Consider the following 15885-nt stretch of genomic DNA (forward strand, 5'->3'; position numbering starts at 1 on the left):
TTGATAGTTGGGTTGTAAGATTTCTTTATATGTTCTGGATACTAGACCACTATCATATATCTGATTTGAAAGTATTTTCTCCCATTCTATGGGTTATGTTTTCACTTTTTTGACAGGTTTCTTTGAAGCATGAAAGCTTTTTAAAAATTTTTTTTAAAGAATTATTTTTTTTAATGTTTATTTTTGAGAGGGAGACAGAGCATGAGTGGGGGAGGGGCAGAGAGCGAGGAAGACAGAATCTGAAGCAGGCTTCAGGCTCTGAGCTGTCAGCACAGAGCCTGATGCAGGGCTCAAACCCATGAATTATGAGATCATGACCTGCGCCAAAGTTGGACTAAGCCACCCAGGCTTTTGAAACACAAAAGTTTTTAATTTTAAGGAGGTATAGACCCATATTTCTTTCTTTTTCTTTCTTTTTAAATTTAGGCATAATGGACATATACCATTATACTATTTTCAGCTGTACAACATAATGATTTGATATTTGTATATATTGTGAAATAATCACCACAATAAGTCCTAGTTAATATACATCACCATATATAGTTATAAAAAGGTTTTTTTCTTGTGATAAAAAGTTTTAAGATCTTAATGAAAAATTTTAAGTGTTCGGAAAAGTAGGGAGGGGGAGACATGGCGGCTGGGGCTGGAGTAGCCATTTTGGACATGAGGTGAATTTGACAATGGAAACTATGCTAAGTAGGCCACAAAATAGAAGGATCTTATTGTATTTTATTTGAGGGATAAATAAACTTCTCTCTGTTTTTAATACTATTCTAACAGCTAATACTATCCTACATTTTTTGTTATTCACAGATAAACCTATTTCTAATTAATACATTAATCCTTTCTCACATGCTACTCTCAAACCTTGAAACCCTAACTGGGCAAAGTGCCTCAAAACTAAGTGCTACTAGAAAGTAATCTCTCCTTTTGTTGTCCGTGAAATATGGCAAAAGATAAATATCCTTCATCAGATTTCTGTTCTTCAACTAACTTATTTGCCAGTTGTGGCAATTTTATTTAGTTCAACCACTTGGTTGAATTAATATTCATGTAGACTCCAAATTCCCCTCTATTTTTCTTATCATTGTGTGGAGCAACACTCAGAGAAATCATCTAATTAATACATTACGATTAAATAATGAGGGTTTTCCACAAAGGAAGCCCCAGAGCTTCCTTATTTGTCTTTTATTTGTACATGTGCTCTTTCTTATCTTTCAGCTGACCAGTCATTCAGTTTTGTGGCCAACGTTATTGTCTCTCAAACATATTACTTACTCTTTATGCCAGTTGCCAAAGGCTATACTGTAAAAATCAATGTTTATTTAGATATCACTGGGCCTTAGACTTTTAGAGCTGGAAGGTATGTTAGCAATCATCTGGTTCAAAGACTTATTGCATATGTGTTTTAATTGTTTTTCTTCTTTTCCTCTTTATTACAAACAAAGATTCTTCTATCTTTGTAATATCTAGTCAGCTTGGCACAAGTTAACTGCAAGAGAAAAATTTTAAGTTGTCAAAGTATAATTCATAAGAAGTAAATAGTAAGCAGAAAATATAATTAAGAGCACTGAGGAAGTGAGATCTTAATTCAGAAGACACTTTATCAATATGCTCATCTAAAGCTGGTGATGAGTTAAGTATGGACTGATAATTGGGGAGGTACGGTGATTGAATACTTGGCTTGTACTTAATTATAGAGGGGACATTAATCTCCATCAAAATAAGTATTTAAGCTTCATAAAAATTCAGCGAAAGAAACTCCTTCCCAATGGCCCATGACTATTATCTTAAATATGGATGCCTATATTCTTGTATGCAGGCAGGCTCTCACTCTGTAAAATGGAAGCAATATAACAGAGACACATGGCTTCTTTGGCATTTAAGTGTGCACAGAGAAGTATGACTATTCAATTCCTTCCTTCCTTCCTTCCTTCCCATGATGAACCAAAATAGGACCAAATAAAGATCCTCTCCTCTTTTTCTCAGCTGTTGGAGACTGATGTGGGGAATGAATCATGGCTAGAATTTTAAACCAGTTGGAATTTCATAGTCGAAGAACATGTTTTTGTGTAATTTTGAGGGAGCCCATTAAGTAATGGCCTTTTTATTAGTTTCAACTAGTTTTGAGAGGTTGACAAATCGGAGTAGGGGATGAAGGAAAGGAATAAACACTCTTATGCATATTAACATGAAGTACTAAAGTACTGATTCTGTTGTTACAATTTGTGTCTTTCCAAATTAGAGGGGATTCTGAAAAACATTTCTATTGTCTTCATGGGTTTATTTATTCTGTCTCTCAGAGTTATTTCTTTAGAAGGGGTGTGTGTGTGTGTGTGTGTGTGTGTGTACTTGTATATATTCTGAGTTCAGAATTTCTTGATGGGTTATCAAGAGAATAAGCAGCCCCACATCTTGTGCTGCTGGAATATCTGGGAGGAGAATAGATTTAGAAGATCCATGCCCAGACTGGATCACCATTTTGCAGGATTTTGAATGTCAGCGGGCAAAATTTTCCATCCTACTGACCCGTCCTGCTCCCCTTCTCTTGTTGTTAATTTAGGCCTGTGGTTCTTAAACCTAAACATGCATCAGGGGCGCCTGGGTGGCTCAGTCGGTTGAGCGTCCGACTTCAGCTCAGGTCACGATCTCGCGGTCAGTGAGTTCGAGCCCCGTGTCAGGCTCTGGGCTGATGGCCCAGAGCCTGGAGTCTGCTTCTGATTCTGTGTCTCCCTCTCTCTGTGCCCCTCCCCCGTTCATGCTCTGTCTCTCTCTGTCTCAAAAATAAATAAATATTAAAAAATAAAAATAAAAAAATAAACATGCATCAGAATCACCTGGAAATCTTGTTAAGACACAGGTTGCTGGGTTCTACTCTGGGTAAGTTCCTAGGTAATGCTGATGTTTCTTGTCTGGTGATCACATTTTGAGAACTGATCTAGACTAATTTAGACATGTGAAATTACTTTTTGGAGAGAGAAGCCTGGATCCTAGGAAAAAATAATCTCTCTTGGTATGGGGGATGGAAAGGCTAGAAGATAATTGGTGTTTTATAGATATTACATCATTTAAGCAAAGGTTTAATTCTACAGGTGAGGTTTTGGAGGGATGGCATGACTTTGTGAGTCACTCAAAATAAACCTACAGAAGAAGCTGTTCTTTCTTGAAGGGCAGATCTTGAGAAGAATGTTTTTTATGTGATTCTAGACATAATGACAGGGGTCATGCAGTATGGATGTGTTGCTCTGCTGCTGGAGACCCGAGCACTGATTTGACCAGTACCATCAGATATATCCTGGTAAGATTATTTTTTTAATAGAGACCTCCCAGATTTTACTCCCAGTTATGTAACCTAATATGCTTGGAATGGGGCCAAGAGTATATTTGTATATATTTTAAAGGATCCCCAAATAATTTTGTTGAATAGACCTATCAAGTACTGAATTGGTGTAACCTCCCACCCAGTGTATGCAGGCTCATTCAAATATCTGCACGGGGAGGAAATGCATTCTTTCTAGGACCACCAACTTATTGGAATAACCATAATGCTCAAAAACTCATAAGTTGTGTTGAGTCAGATTTAAACCTTTTTAAATTTGACACTTTTATAACCAAGTTTTGGTTCTAGTTCTGCTTTTTATATAGTAACTAGTAAAACAAATCCATAGATTTTTCCTCACGACAATTTTTTGCAGTTTTTACTACATTGTTTTCCTAAAGGTTAACTATCAATGATTTGGTTAAATATTTATTTAAAACATGATTTATAGACCTTCTATATCCATATCATACTCATACTTGTCAAAGTTAAATTTTAATTTCTGGAATTCAGAATTGAAGATTATGGTTTATTCCAGTTTAGAAATCTGGCTATTGAACATTTCTTCGTGGAAACTGAGAGTTTATTGACTTTTTTTTTAAAGAACATACCACATTGTCGGATCATATAAAACTTTTTTTTTAAAGATTTTTTAAATATTTACTTATTTTTGAGAGAGAGAGAGAGTGTGAGCAGGGGAGGGGCACAGAGAGGGAGACACAGAATCCAAAGCAGGCTTCAGGCTCTGAGCTGTCAGCACGGAGCCTGACACAGGACTTGAACTCATGAATCACGAGATCATGACCTGAGCCCAAGTCAGATGCTTAACAGACTGAGCCACCCAGACACCCCATAAAACTTTTAATTAGCTAATTTCCCCAAACCTTGTGCATATGTGTGTGTGTGTACGTGTATACAGTTTTAAAACTGGAACACAAGGAAGTTGGTAATTCCAAGATAGGAATCACAACTTCATATAGCTACACGAGGCTAGCAGGTGAAAGATAAATGTGTGAATTAGGCAGTTGTAAACAATTGGTAGTGGTAGAGTCCATTGCAGGCTGCAGAGATCATATTGTATCTGAGGGCTTTAAAATTCAAAAACTGTAGGGACACCTGGGTGGCTCAGTCTGTTAAGAATCTGACTTTGACCCAGGTCATGATCTTATGGGTTCATAGGTTCCAGCTCTGCATCAGGCTCTCTGCTGTCAGTGTGGATCCCGCCTCAGATCCTCTGCCTCCCCCCTTCTCTGCCCCTCTTCTGTTCTCTCTCTCAAAAACAAATAAGCATTAAACAAACAAACAAACAAACAAACAAATAAATACAATAAAAAAATTAAAAACAGCACTCTACCAAAATTGAACACAAACTTCCATATCAGAACCTTACCAGTGGGCCAAATGTAGTCAAAATGAAGTGATTTCAACTCCTTTTCTTGGGCCAAAGAGTTAAGAGTCTTGGATATGTTTGCATAGATTCTTATGTTGTTGATTTAAAAAGAGATCTTTAGGGGCGCCTGGGTGGCGCAGTTGGTTAAGCGTCCGACTTCAGCCAGGTCACGATCTCGTGGTCCGTGAGTTCGAGCCCCGCGTCAGGCTCTGGGCTGATGGCTCAGAGCCTGGAGCCTGTTTCCGATTCTGTGTCTCCCTCTCTCTCTGCCCCTCCCCCGTTCATGCTATGTCTCTCTCTGTCCCAAAAATAAATAAAAAAATGTTGAAAAAAAAAAATTAAAAAAAAAAAAATAAATAAATAAAAAGAGATCTTTAGGAATAAGAAAGTGCCATTTTACCATATGTCCTTTCAGATCCCCAACTTTTGAAGACATGTTAATGACTTGAGTTTGTTGTCTATAGTCAGAATATGTCATACAAACACATCATTATGACACTCATCTTCCTCTCAGTTACACAAATAAGGTTGCTACATAAAACCAATAATGAAAAAGACAGCTTCCACTGTAAAGGATTTCTCCAGTAGGCATCAACCTAGAGTCTAATTGAAAATATTAGAACAAACTGAGAGTTGATGGAGGGAGGTGAGTGGGAAATGGGTTAGTTGGGTGATTGGTATTAAGAAGGGCAATTGTTGTGATGAGCACTGGGTGCTGCATGTAAGTGATGATTCACCAAATTTTACTCCTGAAAAAAAAAATTGTAAATGCGAAAGAAAAAAAGAAAATGTTTACATGTTTCCAGCACTTGTGGGCTTGTGTTTATTTTTATATGTATTCTTCCCTTATTTCCCAACCCATAAACTGAAATTTCTTTTAGGCAAGTGGCCTTTTTTATTACTTTGTAGTCTTCCCATAATATATCACAAGCTGTTACATTACAGTGGGCAATGTTCTTTGCTTTACTGAATTCTAAATAGATTTGTGAAATCTATGATAATGGGCTTTACAACCCCATCTTTCCATTAGAATAAAAGTATTCCAACCCTAGAACTTTGCTTCAGCCATACATCTGCTTTAATCTGCTCCTACCTGTACATCGTGTGCATGTCGTACTTGAGATGGATTACAGAACGTTGAAAGACTTCTTTCAGGCTGCTTGTTGAAGTGTTCCTAACTGCACCTGTCTTCTTGTTTAATGCCACCATTTCTCACCTAACTGGCCGCCATTTCCAGTGTTGAATTTAGCCTTAAAAAGATTTCTGAGTAAATTGTGATTAAGGCCCTAACCATTATTTACTTTTATACCCTTTGACCTTAACTTTTAGCTTTAGGGTCTAAAGGTGAGTTTTGAGCTTGTTAAATTATTATATCCTTCTACTAGAAAGGAAACCTTGTTGGATTAGTTGTTATAGTAACCATGGCTTTCTAAACTGTTTTTTCTTTTACAAAGCCATTGTCTTTGGCCAAAGAAGCCAAGAGGAGAAATAAGACAAGAGTGTTACCAGCCAGAGGAAGCACACAGCTTATATTAGCAGAGTGGTTGATGCACTTTCTCATCTTAGCTGTGGCAGTAATTACAGCAAGACTGCCTTTGATTTAAGACAAAGCTTTAATTCAAACCTTTCTCTTTTTGGGCTGTGGGTAACTGCAGGAGTTTATTTATGTTGGTATCTGCTGCAGGGGATTTGGGACTACATACAGCTTGATGAAATCTGCTTTTAAAACCTTAGAAAAACAAGGTGAAAGCAACCTGATGATTTTGTGTGTGAGAAGCCAGAAGAATAGCTCCATACTGGGCCTTTTTACTCCACTCATCAGTATAGTAACAGAAGCATGATAAGTAACTTTCAAAACTCTCCTCTAAACTCTCTTTGCATGCTTTAAAAAAAAAAAGGCACAATTGCCTTAATTACTTTTTTTTTTTTTTTTTTTTTTTGCTGTCCAGGACTAATTGTAATCATTTGGATTTTGGGTGGAGCATCTTTTATCCTGGAATATCAAATCATGAAGTCAAAACTAAAAGAGAGGCTTGTGGGTGGTTGCCTACAAAACATCTATAATTTATTTTTATTAAAATTGGAAAAGGGGACCAGAATATTCATTTTTCTTCAAATAAATTCATCTAAGTGAGTGTCTGTGATTAATATCTCTTGAGAAAGCTGCAATGATTTCTAATGTAAGTGAGTTTCAAGAACCCCAAAGGGTGGGAATTTAACTAGCAGCTTTAACATATAAGCTCTTTGATTTGGGCAGGTTTCTCGGGCTGGCTCTGTACAATGGGGGGCCAGTCTGAATTGGAGGCAGCAGTGAGAAAGGGAAGTGATTAGTTGTAACATAGTCCCAATTATATCACTGTCCATCTATGTGATCTTAGGCAAATCACATAGCTCTATGGGTTTCATGGTTTGGAATGATGAGATAATGAGTGTAGAATCAGATTATACCTAAACTAAATTTCTTTATAGGGATAGTGTTATCAAATGCAGATGCCCTACTGAAATTAAGAGCTTAATATTATGAGAGGCATTAAAGAGCATTTCAGAAAACTCAGAAGTATCACTCACTCTTTACACTAGCAAAGAGACACTCCTTTCACTTGACTGGAAAAAAAGTCCAAACTAGTTATGGTATGAGAGAGATAGCTAGTTATGATCTAAGGGTTGATTGGACAAGATGATTTATTCCACCAATAGTTTTCCAGCTACTAATAGCCATTGTGAAAGAGGTATGCTTTAACTATCAAATTCATCAATTAAAAAGAAACCTGTGACTTCTCAGCCAGCATTTGCAATTTATTGGAATTGTGGATGGAAAGATCAGACCGTAGAGACATCATAAATTGGAGAGTCTATAGTATGTTTATTCAACTACAGTTGTTCATTAACTGATTTCTTACTGAGACTAAATCAACCCATCCACTGACTCATTCAACAAAAAACATGGGCACCTACTATGAGTCAGGCACTTATGTTGCTCTGGTTTTTAAGCCAAAGCACACTTCTCTATTTCATATCTTCTTGCAACTGGTTACACATTTTCATTGGTGAATGTGTTTGTTTTTTTCCAAGCCTCCACTTTAATTATAAAATGTTGAATCTCTTTTTCTACTGAGTGGTGGGGTTTTTATTGGCATCTTGGACATGTAATTCTTTAGTTATTTTTAGTTATTGACACTCAGTCCACCCACATATCTTGATGCAAACTTCTGTCCTTCTGCTTCTTCGAGGCTTCCTTTACTGTGCTAGAGTGGGAAGAAGGAAGAAGTAACAGGACAAGCATCTCATTACCTTTGTCCATTTTGTGGCTCTCTCCTAGTTGGTTGTCATTGCTTCTGTGATTAACACTACCCAACATTAGTGCCCTTGGTGGAGTAAACGTTCAAAGCCTGCCTCAGTCACAGGGCACGGTCATGGGGCTTTTCCCTGTGTACAATTCTTGGCATGGGGAATCCGGGTCTGGCCAACCTCTTCCACCCTCTCCATAAATGGTCTCCCTCACAGCTTCCTGCTGCTGAGATCACCACAGTTGGGCCTCCTTGGATGAAGCCCCAGTAAGACTTTTAAAGCCCAGCTATCCTTTCCAGAACTCAAGGGGAGGTACAGGCTGCTCTGTGGCTGCCTCTCTTTCTGACTCTTTTTCCCTTTGGGTAGATTCAGGGGTAGATCAGTGAGTCATACTGCCTTAGCAGACAGCCAACAGAGGAATGAGGTGACAATTTTACTCTGATGGAATCACTCAGAGTCTTTGCAGTTTCAGCCTTAGGGAGGAGGAGGAAGCTCCTGGGGAAGAAAGGAATTTTTTTCTCACCTGGCAACAGAACCTTCAGGCCTCTGAGGACCCCAAGGCATGCTTCTCCTTTTCCTGGCCTTCTAATTTTATTGATTTAGGGGTGGAGGGTTGAAGTGTTAGGTGACTATACTTGGTTGCACTATCTCTTAGAAAATCCTGAGGGGAGCTCTCTGGCCTCAGTTTTGGTGGTTCTCTTCAGAAAATGTAGTGTACTGCACCCTATTTTCAGTTCTAGGACTTAGTTACAATTCAAGGACAGAATAGAGATATCCTGTCATGATCCTACTGCATCTCTTATATTAAAACCATCTGTCTACATAAGGAGTGAGTTTCTTCAGATTTTTGCTGTTAATCCAGAGAGAAACTCAGATGATAGTTTTAGCTATCAAAGTACTTAGTGGTGAAAATTCCTTGAGCAGGTAAAGTTAATGGGAAGTCTGAAAATTCTCCCAAAGCTTAAACCCAGTTGGTTCATCCCTTGCAAATTTACCTGTGACTTTGACAGATTATCTCCTGGTGGAATCCAGGGACCAAGTGAGTAGGAAAAAAGTTTTTTTTTTTTCCAATAGTCTCATAATTTTTCAGCATTTTGGAGCATGTGACTTTCTGCTTATAAACTTAAGGTTTATAAATTTAGAGTTATTTTGCATCTTTGATCTTTCTGAGACTTCAAAGTTTCCCACAGCACATGTCATGGAGAGAGAAAGAATACATGGTCAGGTTGTTAGAGGATGTTTCTAAATGAATATTATGCTATAAATTTATGTAATTAGTGAATGTTTGGAAGAAAACACTCTTATTTCAAATCACTCCCTCCAATACACCGTATCTCTTTCTCTCTTTTACTTTTTTCCTTAGGAATTATACTCATCTAGCATACTGTGTTTTTTGCTTATTTATCTTATTATTTTCTGTCTTTCCCCATTAGAATGTACACTTCATGAAGCCAAAGAATTAGTTTTATCCACTGTGGTACCATACCCCTAGAGCAGTGTCTGGCACTTAGAAGGGATTAAGAATTAATGAATGAATAAATGAATGAATGAATAACACATCTTTTATAGCTCACATTTCCAAATGTCCACAAAACACACCTATGTTCTTACTGCCAAGTATAAGAAGCACATCAGAGCATTTTAGCCAAGTTATCACAATCTGTGTCAGATTGCTTTTAATATAGACTATTTTGGTATCAGAAAAAAATGTTTTTAAATTAAGCGTTTATCATTATTTTCACCTGATTTTAATCAAGGTCTTCAACTCCTCCCTGACTTTTATGGAAGCTAAGCAAGAATTAGAATATCTTAATTTTCAGTTTTTAATGATGTCAGTAGTAAAAAAAAGAGTATGAAACTATCTTATTTTTTAAAAATATTTATTTATTTATTTCTGAGATTGAGTGTGAGTGGGGGAGGGGCAGAGATAGGGAGAGAGAGAGAATCCCAAGCAGGCTATGAGCTCAGTGAGGGGCTTGATCCCATGACCATGAGATCATAATCTGAGCCGAAACCAAGAGTTGGCCACTCAACCAACTGAGCCACCCAGGTGCCCCAAAACTATCTTATTTTAAAAAAATTATTAATTAAAAAAATATATATATTCTTGTCATTTCCAGAGGACAGAGGCTCAGCATACAGGGTTGGGGGTGTGGTGTTCACTCCTTACTTTTCTGTCATTCAGAAATCTGAGCTAAGAGACATGCTAGAGACTCAAAGTTAATGGGGTTGCTGACCTTGAAAGGCCAGCATGGATGTGATGAGGGGTGCAGCCATGAGGAGGTGTCAACCAACTGATCCAGGAGTCAACCAGCTAAGTGGGCTGAGGAAGCTAACCACTAGAGAGACACCAGGACTGAAATGCAATCTGAAAATATCTCCCCAGTACTATATTAGGATGAGAGTCCATACCTTGGACCCAACAACACCTTCATTTTAAAATGCAATAGTAAAAAGATTGGTCATGTCTAGTGATCTTTATTGGGCATTATTCTTATTTGTTTTAATAATTGTTTGATCATTCCTGAATCTGAATAGACGTTGGTAAAGGAAATTTTCAACATTTAACGCTTTGGGGCCTGATCCTGGGCTCCCAGGGAGGCTATACTCTTATCAGGGTCAGAATGACTTCACCAAACTTCAGAGCATGGGCTCTATTTCTGCCTGAACACACAATGTACATCTGCTTCATTACCAAATAAGCTAAAAGAAACATTTCAAACTAGAGATAAGAGTAAAAATCCCCGTAAGTTCTGATCCCATACCTCTGAAGTCTGCACTTTGCACATACTAACAGCATAAGATAGAGTTTATAATTTTCTGAAATGTCCTTCATCATGATTTGTAACCCTTGATGTTACAAAAAAACCTCATATCAAACATTCCTTCTCAGGAGCACAATCTTCTTTGTGCAGATTGTGTGTCCAGGCAGCGCTCCTCAATTGGGCTTGAATAAAACTCTCTTCCTTTTTTTATTTTATTTATTTTATTTTATTATTTTACTTATTTATTTTTGAGAGACAGAGCACAGTGGGGGAGGAGCAGAGAGAGAATGAGACACAGGATCTGAAGCAGGCTCCAGGCTGAGATGTCAGCACAGAGCCTGATGCAGGGCTTGAACCCACAAACCGTGAGATCATGACCTGAGCCGAAGTCAGACGCTTAACTGACTGAGCCACCCAGGTGCCCCCCCCCCACCTGTTTTTCAAGAAATTCCAAAAAGTTTATTCATTTTGCATTGATAACAATAGGCAACAGTGAAAATGTTGGTAGCTATGACACACATTTCTTTTCTGGATGGTGTTGGCATTTCTGCTCTTGTGAATAGTTCTTGACAGGCTCAGGCTCAGCTAAGAAAGGGAGAGAGCTGAATTAATGTGGATTTCTACACTCACAACATATGATTAACAAAATTCAGATGTGACTACCCGTGGTTATACTGTTAGTTTATTGATTGTTTATGAAAATGAAATTTTGGCAGAACTACAGATTGCGCAGTCAAGAAATGAGAGCTGGGGGGTGTCCGAATGTTCTAGTGACCCAGGCACATAGAGGAAGGATTTAGTTGGGTAGAAACTTGGCCTCACTTGTTAAAAGAATAATGCACTTTCCTTTATATTGCAGCTTTGATGAAAACACTTCTGAATAAGAAAATTATACATCAGGGTACTGTTATGTGGGAACCTGTTCAATTTACCTAAATAACCCTTCTTCCTCTAATTCGGTCCCTTTCTGCTTGCTTACTTCTAGTTTGGTCTGTGGCTTTCACTTATTGTCAGACTCTGCTGCCTGGCGTTTACTTGTGTTTGAGAGGCAGAGTTGAAAAAGCCCTTAATCATTTTCCATTCTCTATACCAAAGGTAAAATAATAGAGCCATGAAGGTCTCCACTGAGCCTCTCTCCTTCATCCTCTGCTCAGCTTGCCCTATCCCTTTTGTTAAAGAAAACAATTGTGTTTATTTTATTTCTTGAAACTGTTTATTATTATTTTTTTTTCATTTCTTTTTATTGTTGTAAGCACACTTAATTGGCTCAAGGCATAGAGAAAGCCACTTAGGGTTTGGCCTCCAGCTGATAAAAGTTTTATGAACTGGGAGAGTTTCTGCTACTTGCTTTATATCTGATCAGTTGTAGAAGTAAGTTTAATAAGAAAAAAAATCTAATATAAGGGTTTTATATTTCCATCCTCTTTTAACCGTAGTATAACTTAATACAATTAAATACTTAAACAACTTTCATTTCGGTGGTTGGCAGTGTGGAGCGGTGCACCGGATACTGGTCTTGGAGGGCAGCAGTCCTGAGCTTCAATTCTGAGCACACTTCTCAGTAGTTCTCTAGGATATGTCACTGTTCCAAGCCTCAGGGTCCTCATCGGAAAAATAGTCCTGTGGGGTGTTTGGGAGTGTGGACTCTGATCTTGAATTGCCTGCAATCACAACCCAGGGTTGTCACTTAACTGAGCCATCTTGGGCAAATTATTTAGTTGTTTCGTGACTCAGTGTTATGAGCCATAAATGGGATAGTAATAGAACTACTGCACGGAGGCATGCCTGGGTGGCTCAGTCAGTTAAGCGTCCAGCTTCAGGTCAGGTCATGATCTCATGGTTCATGAGTTTGAACCCCGCATCGGGTTCTCTGCTGTCCATGAAGAGCCCACTTCAGATATCTGTCCCCTTCTCTCTCTGCCCCTCCCCGCTTGTGCACATGCTTTTTCTCTCTCTCAAAAAATAAATAAACTTTAAAAAAAAAGAACTATTGCACAGAGTTGTGGAAACCAAGTGACTGCCTTTTAAAAGACTTAATGATAATAAAGCATTTAATTTTTTTTTTTTTTCAACGTTTTTTATTTATTTTTGGGACAGAGAGAGACAGAGCATGAACGGGGGAGGGGCAGAGAGAGAGGGAGACACAGAATCGGAAACAGGCTCCAGGCTCTGAGCCGTCAGCCCAGAGCCCGACGCGGGGCTCGAACTCACGGACCGCGAGATCGTGACCTGGCTGAAGTCGGACGCGTAACCGACTGCGCCACCCAGGCGCCCCATGATAATAAAGCATTTAATATAGCCATCTGGCACACAGTAAACTGTCGGTGTTAGCTTTACTACACATGGGACTGATGCAATGATTACGTGAGATACTTTACATGAAAATCCTGAAGGCATTCAACAACCATCAGTTCCTTTTCTTAATTCCTTCAATCTTTACCAAATTATTTTCTGAATTTAATTCTTTTATTTATTTGTTTGCTTAAGTCCAGATCCTTGCTAACCTGGCTTCTATATCATAAACTGTTGGCATCTGTGTTGCAGCCTGTATCCTACTTGTAATGGTTGTTATTAGCATCATAACAGTCTTGCTATGATATTCCAGAGTCGGATGGTTGGCTTTTTGTGGAAAGCATAATTTTCCTTCAGTGCCTACTAAATGGCACACACTGTACCAAATTCACAGACATCTAAAGCATCTGTGCCCTTGGGAGCTTAGTTACCTGACTTACCATTTGATGGGCAGCAAAACTCAGAAAGAGAAAGAAGCTAAAGGATGAATTAATCTGGAGACAAATAGGCAAGGGGAAATGCTAGCTTAGGGTTAGCTTAGGGACAGCAAACGTGTGTCCCGTGCTTCCTGCAGCCCCTGGTAGTCATTGCTGGGCTCAGACACAGCCCTATTCTCTCTTTATGAGTCTGCAGCCATCAAGGGCGTCCTAGTTATTAGCCATTTGTCAGAGATAAAATAGTGTGGTCAGTTTTGCTTGTCTGGATTGGAGGAATGTCACCGTTTGGAACACTAATTCATTCTTTAAGTATCTCCAGTCCTTTCTGAACATGGAAACAACTGTTATTTCTTTCTTTTTTTTTAATTCCCAAATTCCAAAGATGGTCCTTTTGAGCTAGATGTTTATTTTCCTTAGGAATATTTTAAAGGTTTTATGGGCAAAGGAATGATTTAGGCAAACAACATGTAAATATCAGTCAATGAATTCATTATTTTTGGATGTTCCCCTGACATAAAAACCTGCCAAACTATCTTATTTTTGTGAGAAATGAAGAATCCTTCCTTTTATGCTAACACTAGTTTTTAATTAGTAATTTTGGGTATGTCTGTACTTCTTCATATGGTGGAGTTTTAATAAGGGTCATATGTAGTGAGGCCCATAAAACCTTGGTACAAATCAATTAGAAATAAATTATTTTATCACTCTTTTCAGATAATGTTGTGCTTTAGAAACTTGGATCAGATAGACCTAGTAACTCACAAGAAGGAATTAATTTCTGCTTTATAATGCATCTCACTATTTTTACCAGAACTTGGTGGGACAAAAGTCACTTACAATGACTGAACCCTATTTAAATACTTTTTATTTTATTTTTTACCTTTCTCCTAAGAAATATTTCATGGCTTACTGTCACTGCTGTGTCAGTGTTTCATAGGCCACTGGAAAGTAAAAGGACAGATCACTCTTACCACCAAATACACACAGACCATCAATAGCTCTAGAGGGTCTCTTCACTTGGATGACTTTGTTTGTCATTTGCTTTCATTTTCAACAATAATTTAGGTGGTGATGGCCAGAGGATGAGCTTAATTGTAATGGGAAGCCCCGATGCCAATGCAGGAACAGACGGGTAGAGGCTTAAGTGTGAGGAATGCCGTAGAAGAGATCTATCGTGCAAGATTCAAAGAGTTGAGCAACATTCTGTCTGTGCTCCTCAACCACGGGGCCACCAACCTTCACTTTCTAACAGCCACCACAGATGATCTAGTGTCCATGTTGCTTGTCTACAATTCATTTCCCCTTTGCTTATTGTCCAACTTCTGCCCATCTTTCAACTCAGCTCACAGCGTTTCCTTTAAGAAGTCATTCATGGACTTCCCATCATTTTCCAGGAGAAATAAATTCTACGGTTTTGACTCCTATAGCACCTTGCACATGATGCCACTATCTTGTGGTAGACAAAGATCTGTCTCCATCACTAGGATTTGAAGTCATCTTTGTAACCCTAGGGCTAGTGATGTTTAGTACGCAGTCCTTCCACAATAAAGTTTGTGAGTGGAGATTACATCCTTCATTGTCAACTCTACATAAAAATGCAGGAGTTTTTCTAGAGACATGAGTGAGGTAGGGAGGTGAGGTTGTGGACCTGTGCACACAACTATTGTAGAGTTGTGTACTGTAATTACTAATAAACTTGCCTTGGAAAACAACCATTCTGCTCCATTCCGGTAACACATTCTCTGTGATTTGTCCTTCTTTTCCTAGCACAGCACTCTTGGCAACAACAATGGCGTAATGCAGATACCGTGGCTTTAGGAGGTGTGGTTGGTAATGGATGGACTTGGATTTGGAACTGTCTCAAAGATTTACTTTGGATCCTCTGTGATGTTTCAAGCCCTTCATTTTGGCAAGCCTGTCATTTGCCAGTTGTCAAGTAGGTTGAGTCATTAGTCTGGCCTTGTCATCTGGGAGCCTCCAAATGATTGATATGGTTCTGCTACACTTCCCAACGGGATAATTAAGTGTCCACTCAGCTCTGTCTACCTGTTTTTATGAAAAGTAAAATGAAATAAAAAATTACGTTATTCTTTTTTTTTTTCTACCTGTGAAAGCAGCAAGCTGGGAAAATGCATTTGAACAAGCTGTTTATTCTAATATTTAGTCCCTGAAGGACAAATTTCTTATTGGAAAAACCAAACCTTGCAAATCTTTTTAGGCTAACAAAATAATCCTCTCCATTTGTCTACCTTGCATAGTGATTTTGTGTACATTTTCCTTTCTTCTTTGCAACAACCCTATGTAGTAGAAAGAACAAACATTATTATCTTCATATTGTCGATAAATATCTTGAAACTCAGAAATCATTTTAACATCATATTTGGTTCCTCT

At 38.4% G+C, this 15885-nt stretch overlaps 1 long non-coding RNA gene across 1 annotated transcript; it reads left to right on the plus strand.

Moving 5' to 3' along the window:
* The first annotated feature begins 2815 nt into the window (after positions 1 to 2815).
* LOC131506157 (uncharacterized) lies at positions 2816 to 15610 on the plus strand. The gene is made up of 3 exons (XR_009258760.1): positions 2816 to 2883; positions 3211 to 3301; positions 15262 to 15610. It is a non-coding gene; the product is annotated as an uncharacterized LOC131506157 (long non-coding RNA).
* The last annotated feature ends 275 nt before the right edge of the window (positions 15611 to 15885 follow it).

The sequence above is a fragment of the Neofelis nebulosa genome, chromosome 3, assembly GCF_028018385.1.
Source record: "Neofelis nebulosa isolate mNeoNeb1 chromosome 3, mNeoNeb1.pri, whole genome shotgun sequence".
Lineage (NCBI taxonomy): Eukaryota > Metazoa > Chordata > Mammalia > Carnivora > Felidae > Neofelis > Neofelis nebulosa.